This window comes from Clarias gariepinus, chromosome 6 (genome assembly GCF_024256425.1).
Source record: "Clarias gariepinus isolate MV-2021 ecotype Netherlands chromosome 6, CGAR_prim_01v2, whole genome shotgun sequence".
In the NCBI taxonomy this organism is placed as follows: Eukaryota; Metazoa; Chordata; class Actinopteri; order Siluriformes; family Clariidae; genus Clarias; species Clarias gariepinus.
Window position 1 is genome coordinate 38,524,200 of NC_071105.1, and position 9,992 is coordinate 38,534,191.

Here is a 9,992-nt window from a genome sequence, read left to right on the forward strand (position 1 = left end):
CAAGTTCTACACTGAAAACCTCTTGCAAAACTTCATCATCTCTATTCTATAAAAAAAATAGGTGGAGAAATGCACAGAATTCATTGTCAGCAGAGATCTTTACTCTTAATTTTTACTCAAGTCTTTACTAAAGTATAACAGTGCCAAAATTCCTCAAAGCAAAACAGCATACTGAATCATACATGAACTTAAAAAAAAACTTTTGGATTTTTTTAAACAAACTTTTGAACAAAACAGTTTGAATTTTTCTGCTTTGAAATTTGATCTGAATGAAAAAATGTTCACAGCATTTATACTGCTTGAAATTTTAGACACTGCAATTTATTGTGGTTGTATATTTCAACCGAAAATGTAGTTTAAGCATTTAAAATTCAATGCAAAAAATATTCACCTTACTAAATTGCTGTTCAAAAATATATTCAGTTGTTAAAAATACAATCTTCATTATTTTTCAGCTTCACAAATTTAGGTTAAAAAAAATCAAGTATTAAAAGTCAGGTTGAAGTTTTTTTTTTCAGTTCAGAATGTTGTTTTGCTTTAAGGGATTTTGGCCCTGTTATACTTCCATAGACCAACAATACAGTACCAAAGACTTTCAGCTATTTCCACTATCAAGTCTTTTTACTTTCACTTCAGTAACAGGTCTCAGGATTTTGTCCACTTTTGAAAACAATTCTTGTATTTACTTAAAACATGATATGTGTTTACACACATTAATCTACAAAGTAAAATAGTCCATAATCACCCAATTTGCGGGGCAAAACTACAAAAGAAAATGAGTTAAAAGCATTTTCATCCAGTAATCACACTTTAAAACAAACAGTGATCCTCTCACATGCCTGTTACAAAAAGGAAAGCAGTTATCTTAATAAAGACAAAAGCCTTATTTTACCTCCTGTCTTTTTAGCAGTGCAGCCTCTCTTTATCGCTCAGGTCATATTAAATGCTTTTCTTTCTCCTTTGCTCTGTGTATTATTTTAATCTCTTGAAAGCTTACCTATGAATAAATGACACAGACGCAAAACAGGAAGTAAAAAAAAAAAAAAAAATGGTTTTGCGACAGAGGTGATGTCCATACATTCCACAGACATTAAAAAGAAAAGGGAGCAGCTGATTGAATATTCCCAGCAGCACAGAACAATTAGTGCTCCCAAAATAGCATGACCCAAGGTGTGGCTTTAAATAGACAGCAAAAAGACATCTTACGTTAAAGATTTATATAGCGGCAAGGAATGATTATTGGTTGCATGACCTGATAAGCGAATGAAATGTGTTGCCATTACAGCACTGTCCACGTTATCTACATGGTGATCAATTTTGTTATAATTCTATAAATCTTTTAGAAGAAGAATTAATTACCCTGTCATCATTTGCATTGATGATGAGCTATGTTGTGGAATTCAACCAGGAAATCTCCACCTGCACTCAAACAATTATGTGAATATCATCCGCCTGACACATGGACAAAGGCCAAAAAACATTCCTAAGTCACGCCCTAATATTTTATTATTTTACATATCGGAAGATGGCAGACAGTTGGGAATGCTGTTGTCTTTTTTACTCAATCTGTAAAGAAAACAAGATGACTGCAACTGTTTCTCTTTTTCTTTTTTTGCTATTTTGGACACTGATTATATCTGTACATGCTGTAAAAGTAACATCATGACTTGCAATCTACTCTGCTCATTCTCTCTCTCTCTCTCTCTCTCTCTCTCTTTCTCTCTGCGCATGCGCTAGGTGTGAGGGAGCGTGCGAAAGGCGTTTTGGCGTCCTGCCAAACTCTCTGGAGACTGCTTTTTTTTTTCTTTAATCAGTAAATGTTTTTTAGTTAAATAAAAGTTTAAAGTGAGAGAGAGAGAGAGAGAGAGAGCAGGCACCATGGCCTCTGAGGCCGGTGTGGAGACTCTGTCCCTCCGGCATGGCGTCAGGTGTGTGCCGGAGGACGGCGTGCAGATTGAGGACGTGCTGCTAGCGGTGGGGGAGCAGGTCGGGTGTGAGAACATCTACTCTGCCTCCCGGATGAATAAAGCCGTGGTGGTTTTTGTAACCAGTGTCGACCTCGCGAGTGCACTGACACAGAGCGGAATACGTGTGAGAGGAGCAGCGGTTAAAGTCACCCCTCTGTCTGTCCCCGCAGTGAGGGTGGTGATCTCAAACATGCCTCCGTTCATAAAGAACGAGGCAATAAAGAAAGAGCTGGCCCGTTTCGTGACATTCATCGGTCCTATAAGAGCCACATCCCGCTCGTGTGCAGAAACCCCAACATGCGGTACATCCTGTCCTTCCGCTGGCAAGTTTGATTTTAAACAACCGCGAACAGACACTAAATGTAAACTTTAGGTATAAAGAGGGGAACAGTGGATACACCGTCTTTGCCACCACGGAGCCGCTGAGATGTTTCGAGTGCGGGGACGTCGGTCACAAAAGGGCTGAGCTGCCCCGCATGGAGCCGTGCAGCCGGGGAGCTTGCACGGTGACGCGGCTGGGAAACAGCGGCAGCGGCACGAGGACAGCCGGCGGGGGAGCACCGAGGAGTTTGTGCCTGCGGTGGGCCTCGCCGACACACCAGAACTCCAACAGGTCAGTACTGACACACCCTGCGATCGGCGCTGAACTCAATACCGGTACCACTGTACACAGCGCGAGCGCAGAACCTGATGCCCGTACATTGTTCAGTGCTGACAGTGACCACGCCCCCAACGTCTGCACCGAAACACAGCAGCCAAAGACCAACGCACCTTCACAGACACCAAAAGACACAAAACCGAGGAGAAAACAGGAGGAGACGTCCAATACAGAACCAATAAATAAGCGGAAAACCCGCAGTCAGACTCTGAGCACCGCGGTACAGGAGAGTGAGGAGGCCGGCTGCAGCACCGCACACACACCTGTAGGCATAGAGGAGCAGGTGAACCTGTTCCTACAGCTGTCAAAAACTGAGAGGAAAAAGGTAGTAAAAGCGTTAAAAGAACTGAAAAAATGGACAACAGCTGAAACCATACCACAAACTGTAAATTAAACTGTAAATTAACGGACAAAAAAAAAGAAAAAAAAAAAAAAGACTTGTTAATAGTAGGGAAGTGGGGTGGGGGGTCTAGTGAGTGTTTTAAAAAAAATTGTAAATATGTAAATACTGCATGTGTGTGTATGTAATGTATGCATGTTGACTTTGTCTGTGTGTGTAGTGTGTACAGTACATGGGTACAGGTGTTTGTGTGTATGTATGTGGATGTATATGCATATGTGTATGTATGTGTATATATACATATATATGTGTGAAAAAATGTACAACAGGTTTTTCTTTTACAATAAAGTGTGTTTAAAACCTCAAAAAACTCTCTCTCTCTCTCTCTCATATATAAAACATAGAGGGCACATGCACACACACTTGCACACTATGAGCAACTTAGAAACGCAAACTGGCCTAATCTGCATTCTTTGAACTGCAGAAGAAAACCACAGTGTCAGGAGAAAACCCACCAAGCACAGGAAGAACACGCATTGACCCAAAGGCAGGAATCAAACCCTCGAGGTGCGAGGCCACAGTGCTAGCCACTACACCATGATGCCGCCTCTATTTTAACTTTTGCCAATACATATTACTATGCTGCTGGTTAAAGGTTTAGAATTTAAGAAGAACCTAGAATTTAAACTATGCTATGCAACTCACTTTGCTAAAAGGCAGAAGGTAAGCTTAGATTAGCATGAAGACAAAAAAGTGAAGTGTCTCATAAGCCAAACATCCAGAGAGAGGAAGAAAGTGAAAGATGAAAAAGACAGAAGGAAAAAATATCAGTAAGAAAAATGGGCTAAAATATAGATGATTTGTTGAAAGATAAACATGAATCAAAGAAAGTGCATGAACTTGTGTTAAGACCCATGTAGAGAACCATCTTCTTAAGAATGCCGTGGACCAACTTATTTGGCTTATCCAAACTTTTAATCTATTTAGTAAATACAAGGCTTGTATATGGATCTGACCTTTTTCCTTGTTAAGTCTGACTAAATTTAAGGCAAGCCAAAATGGAGTAACCAATAATTATTTTGTAAAATAAAATAAGTACATGTAATAAAACTAATGTCAGAAGGCTACCTATACTTACTTAACAGTACATAGCTTAAAGCCACAAATACATGCTTAACATTTAAACACTGCACAGCAAAGAGAGAGAAAGACAGCAGCTACTATAACCAACTTAATTCAGGCTTGCATCCAACATATACACAGGAATGTGTGTAACCGCAAACACATTGACATTTTCCTCTTCTTATTTTTTTTCTCCAGTGTCCCACTTCCTCCTGATCTAGTGTAATGAACAATAAACACAACATTCAAATTGCAAAGTAAGAGATAAAAAAATATATTATTTATTACTGTATATATTTTCCAATCAGAGAAGTACATCATAACATTGTAATAATATCATAAAAGAGAAAATACCATATTAAACTTTATTAAATATTCCCCTACTTTAAGCATACATGAAGAAAAGTTCTAAGAGTGGCATTAAGGGCAGATGGTTTCCTCACTTGGATTGATCCTTTAAGACTGTGGTAGGGAAAAATAAGATTCAAGATCACTGTGTCCGTGTGTGCGTGAGTATGTGTACGTGAGAGACAGCATGCAGCAGCGAGTGTATTCACATGTGTGTGTGAGAAAAAGAGTCAGCATGCGCACAGAATGAGTGGGAGAATACCCTGTGATGTACAGTAACCAGGGGGCAGGGTGAAGGGGTCGGGGAATCCTCCGTGAACCCGGAAGTAGGATGCACAAAAATTTCTCTCAAAATCAGCGAGGGCCGCTGGATGTTGAACATTGGGACGATGAGAGAAAAGGCAAGAGAGTTAATTGACAGGATTATAACCCACCTGTTTGTGTTACATTTAGGTATCACATTCTTTCATACCATTACGAGGTGCTAAGTTACTTTGTAGACTAATTATCCAGGTAGATAGCATGAAGAAGTAAGCTTGTGTTTGGGAGAGGAAGCAATGGTTTCCTCATGCATTCATTTATGAAGCTGTTGTTCTTAAGACTGAGGATTTGTTTCTCCATGTCAATCTGTACGTGTTTACCATTTGTTCTGTATTGTTAAATAGAATGTAGTGTTTTTGTACTGGTAAATTAGATTTTTTTTTGGTCCATGCTAACAGTAGTACAGTATTCCGTTTTTATAGATGAACCTTTTAAGTTTAAATTACTCTATCAATCTAGAAATACAGTTGTTTGGAGTTGTAGCTGGCACGGCCTACAGAGTTCGGTGTCACTTAGCAGGCTATCCAATCAACTTGCTTATATGCTGGGGCCTCTCATGTGCACTACAGGGAAGTTTTGAGTATATCACCATCTTGCGTTATTGTCATTTTTATTCTGGAAAGGAAGAAAAAAAACTCCTGGAATAAACTCTGGCAAATATCTTCTTCATTTTCATCAACTTTCAGCTAAGTTGCAACTTTCAGACATTGTAACTGGTTTAATTAAATTATTTTTTACCAAAGCAACATAAAGGACAGAACAGAACAGCATTAAAATGAGAGCCAATTTGTGAAGGATGTAAATTGGTTTATACATACCACAAGACATGGCCTAAAAAAAAGACATGTTTATCCATATAAAAACATATATTGGATACACCTAAAGCATCAGTGTCTGTTTTGGGTTGTCCGGACCTTAGCTGGTGTGGAGTGTTTATTTACCAGACCTCAAGCAATTTTAGTTAAAGACCCCTGGTCTATTGGATCTCGACCACGTTTTGTTTTCCCTGACCATGATTTCGCCTCTTGTTTTTGGACTCTAACATTTGATGTTTCGTGTTGCCAATTTCTTACCTGGTTACGACTACGAGCTTAGACTTCCTCACATCTCTCCGGCTTCGACCTCCGCCTGTTTCACGACAAATCCTTTCGCCTTCCATCCACCTTGGCATTCATCACGGAGCTCTCACTTCACACACTGGCTTCGCGCGCCGCCGCCAGCGTAACACAAGGCTCACGCTGCACACGCCGGCATAAATCTAACCGAGCATTCTTTCCTCGCGCCGCCTCTGCACGCTTCGCCTTCACGCAACGCTTGCGTCATGTACAACACCCCTCGCCCCGGCGCATTTATGCCGGCATTCCGGGCTTCAGCAAAATCCCTCTGCTTTCACTGCAGTGCAGAGTGCATCTCTGGATGACATCTTGATAATCTTACGCTCGGTAAAGGAGCACAAGTTCCATGTGCGCCAGGTCCTGCAACGGCTACTGGAAAATAAACTCTACATCAAAGCAAAGAAATGTGAGTTTCATTGCACTTCCACGTCCTTTTAGGGATACTTTATTTCCTCTGCAGGCATGCAGATGGACCCCACCAAGGTGAGGGCAGTCACTGATTGGCCAGTACCGTCATCAAGACGCGAACTCCAACAGTTCTTGGGGTTCGCTAACTTTTATTGACATTTCATTCAAAACTAAAGTACGGTGGCGACCCCTTCCAACGCCAGGCGACCTTCCAACGCCAGGTGAATCGTCATCGGTCACAAGCCCCCAACTATCGTATAGGCCAAAGGATCATGCTGTCTACACGGGACCTCCCACTCAAGACCACTTCCAAAAAGCTCTCACCAAGGATCATCCGACCCTTTACTATCACCCAAATTATAAATCCATGCTCTGTCCGACTTGCTCTACCTCTCTCCATGCGGAGAATCAACCCAACATTTCATGTTTCTCAGATTCGTCGTCTAATCTCCTGCCCACTGCCAGTGGCGGCCGTGAGCTCAGAGCTGAGGGAGGGCCAGTGTCACGGCATGTGCCTGTGATGGGCATGCGCCCAAATCTAATATTGTTCCTCGTTTACTCCGAAGCTCACTAGATAGACGGCCTCCCCTTTTGCAGGTGTGCCAAGTAATGGGGCCATGGAATTAGGCACGGCTGGTTAACCATCTACGTTAATGATCCGTCGCATCTTTTTTATCTTTAGTTTATTGCTGGTCTTTTTGTTTGTTTGTTTGTTTGTTTGTTTGTTTCCATAAGGTGTGTTTTAAAATCTGCATTTCTGCCATGCCTGAATGAATGAAGATAGTGAAGAACTACATAACTAACTAATTTACATCGGACTAAGACTTGCTGCAACCTTTAGCACACAATCTTTTTAAAGGTGCCCTCCACCATCAAAACTAGGTTGAGTTCCCATCACCATCCTACTAGAGAGGGGGAGTATGGATCCGCTTGCCTGACCCTCTGCTCTACCCAGTTAGACAGACTAAGTGATACCGTAAGGTCTTCTGTGTGCAATTTAAAGGTTATTTTAAACATTGCTAAAATGCCTAGGAAGAACATCTATCCTACAATCTATCAATTACTGAGCATGAATAAGAGACGCAGGAGCAGATCAATCACAATACACCCATTGTTTGTTTGCACATGGAAGATGCACAAGCCAAACAAAGCAACTTAGACAACTGTTTAATGTAGCAATGGGAGTTCCAGTCCAGTCAGGTGATTGTATCCTTCTCCTGCTGCCAGATACTTCTGGCTCACTGGCAAGATTCATACTCAGTCATGTAATAGGCCTCAGCGATCTATTTACTGCAACCTGTCATGATTTATGCTTTGTCTGCCTCGTGTTTTTTCTGTTTTACCACGCTGTCACTTTCTTCATGTGCTCATGTTTACCTTAGCCTGTCTGTATCCGTTCCCACACCCCCCTTTCCACCCTGTCTGCACACCTGCCTCTAATCCCCTGCCTAAATCACTGGTTTATCTTGTTTATTTTTTTGCATCGATTCTCTTGCGTTTTATTTCTATTCTTTCACGTTGCCAAGTTTGTTTATTTCCTCATTTTCTTGTCTCTCACTTTTCGCTTCGCTGCTTGATCTCCCGGCGTTTGATCTCATTTTTCCTTGTTTTTAACCACGGCTTTTGTTTTACGTTTTTTGAATTGTTGCTTCGCTGCTTGATTTGAAAGTTACCGATTTAACGCTAACTCGTTTTACAATTTGGTTTAGACTCCACGCTGATCTCCTGTTATTTAACCTTTGCTTCTGCATTCTGACGGCGCTCTTGTTTAAAGTTGCTGTCATTCATCTGCGCCTGGATTCACCTCATTCTGCTCCGCCCCGTGACAGCAACCAGCAAATTTCCCAATTGTATCAGGTGCACTTAAGTAAAAAATAGATAGAACCAGTTCCTGCATGCTGTTTTTCCTTCAGGACAGCTCATGAGTGACCAAGTTTATGGAGAAAAGGAATTGACCTATACATAATACCAGGAATTAGGGGAACTTAAATTTTTTTTAAGTATGATGATGCATTCCCTGTACACTCATAGGTGGTGGCTCTACCATGTCCAGATACATGCTGTCGGACTTTAGAAAGGTGCAATGTCCTAAATGCCCATATGTGGTGGTACCCAAATCTGAATGGAGGTGATGACTTTCACAGGTCTCAGGGCCAAGAGTGCAGGGCCTGATTGAACACTTTCGGGAGGCCTGTCCAATGTGGAGACATCTCCACATTGAACCTGACAATACTGGTAATAGGTACAGTAATAGATAAAATAGCATTCAGCACCTCCAACAGCCCCTAGTCGTACCAGGCTTGCCACATCTGCCTCTAAGTGGCATCAACAAGTTGGTTAATCTTGGATTTGTTCTTTACAGTTATGGTTAATCTACATTAAAATTTATATTTTTGCAAATAGTATTGTTAATACTATAGTATTCTTGAACATGTCTGATGGTTTGTGTCAGGTCTAGTCAATATAGTGATTTGAATTGTGCATATTTTCAGATTTCTAGTTCAGTAACCTCAACCTTAATGGCATTTTGATACCTAGGTTATTTATCCATCATGTCCAGTTGCAAAAAAATGGCAAGTATGAATTTGTATACAGTACAAAGAAAAAAATTTGATCCAATTTTTAAAAGATTTAAATAGCCAGTCCATAATATACAGTAAAGCCTTGAATTGCAAGCATAATTTGGTCTGAAAGTGTACTTGTATATTTAACTGAATTTCCAGGTAAGAAATAATGAAAACATCAATGTATCATTTTACAATCCAAAAATATTTATATAAAAATAATTAATATAAAATACAAAGTAAAAATAAAACAAATCAGCCTGCTCGTTAGGAACCTCTCTAATGACACTTGCTTTTTCTTTACTGTATGTACACGCACAAACACGTGGTGACACTGTTATAATAAACAGTACACGCATGCACAGATGTTGACTATACAAGTGCACTGAGATGAGGATGGGTTCCCTGTTGAGTCTGGTTCCTCTCAAGGTTTTTTTTTACAGCCATCTCAGAAAGTTTTTTCTTGCCATTGTCACTGTCGTCCTTGGCTTGCTAATCAAGGACAATCTTATCATTTTGATTCATCCACATCCACATTTTATACAAACTTAAATCATCCTTTTGATTGTGTAAAGCTACTTTGCAACAATGCCAATTGTTAAAAGCGCTATACAAATAAAATGAAATTGAATTGAATTAAACTGAGCATGGGAGACGATTACCCATAATCACGTAGTGCGCGCGAGAGAAGCACCATTGGCTTAGTTGTGATCATGTGATGCTCGGCAGACAAAGCACATGCGTATTACTCGTATATCATGCCCTCGCTTGTTTAGTAAGTTGTTAATTAAGCAAAATGCCTGCAAACCGAGTTACTTGCAATCCAAGTTTTCACTGTAGTTGGAAAGTGGGAACCCTCAGCTTCCTTTCAACTGCTACTCCTAAAACTAACTTTGCCAGTAGTATGGATTTATGGTGAAAAACATGCACGTCTTATATATCACAACTGGAGTAACCAGCTTGGATAGTGTTCAGTGAAGCGCTTTAAAACATTGTTTAGGATTAAATGTTCTCAGTCCTGTTTAAACTTCAGCAAGATAAGCATTAATGCTATACTTTGTAAAACACTATGTAAAAGTCAACACACTCCTAATAACTCATGTCCTTTTCATAAATATGACATTACTATAGCCCATACTTAGCTGAGTT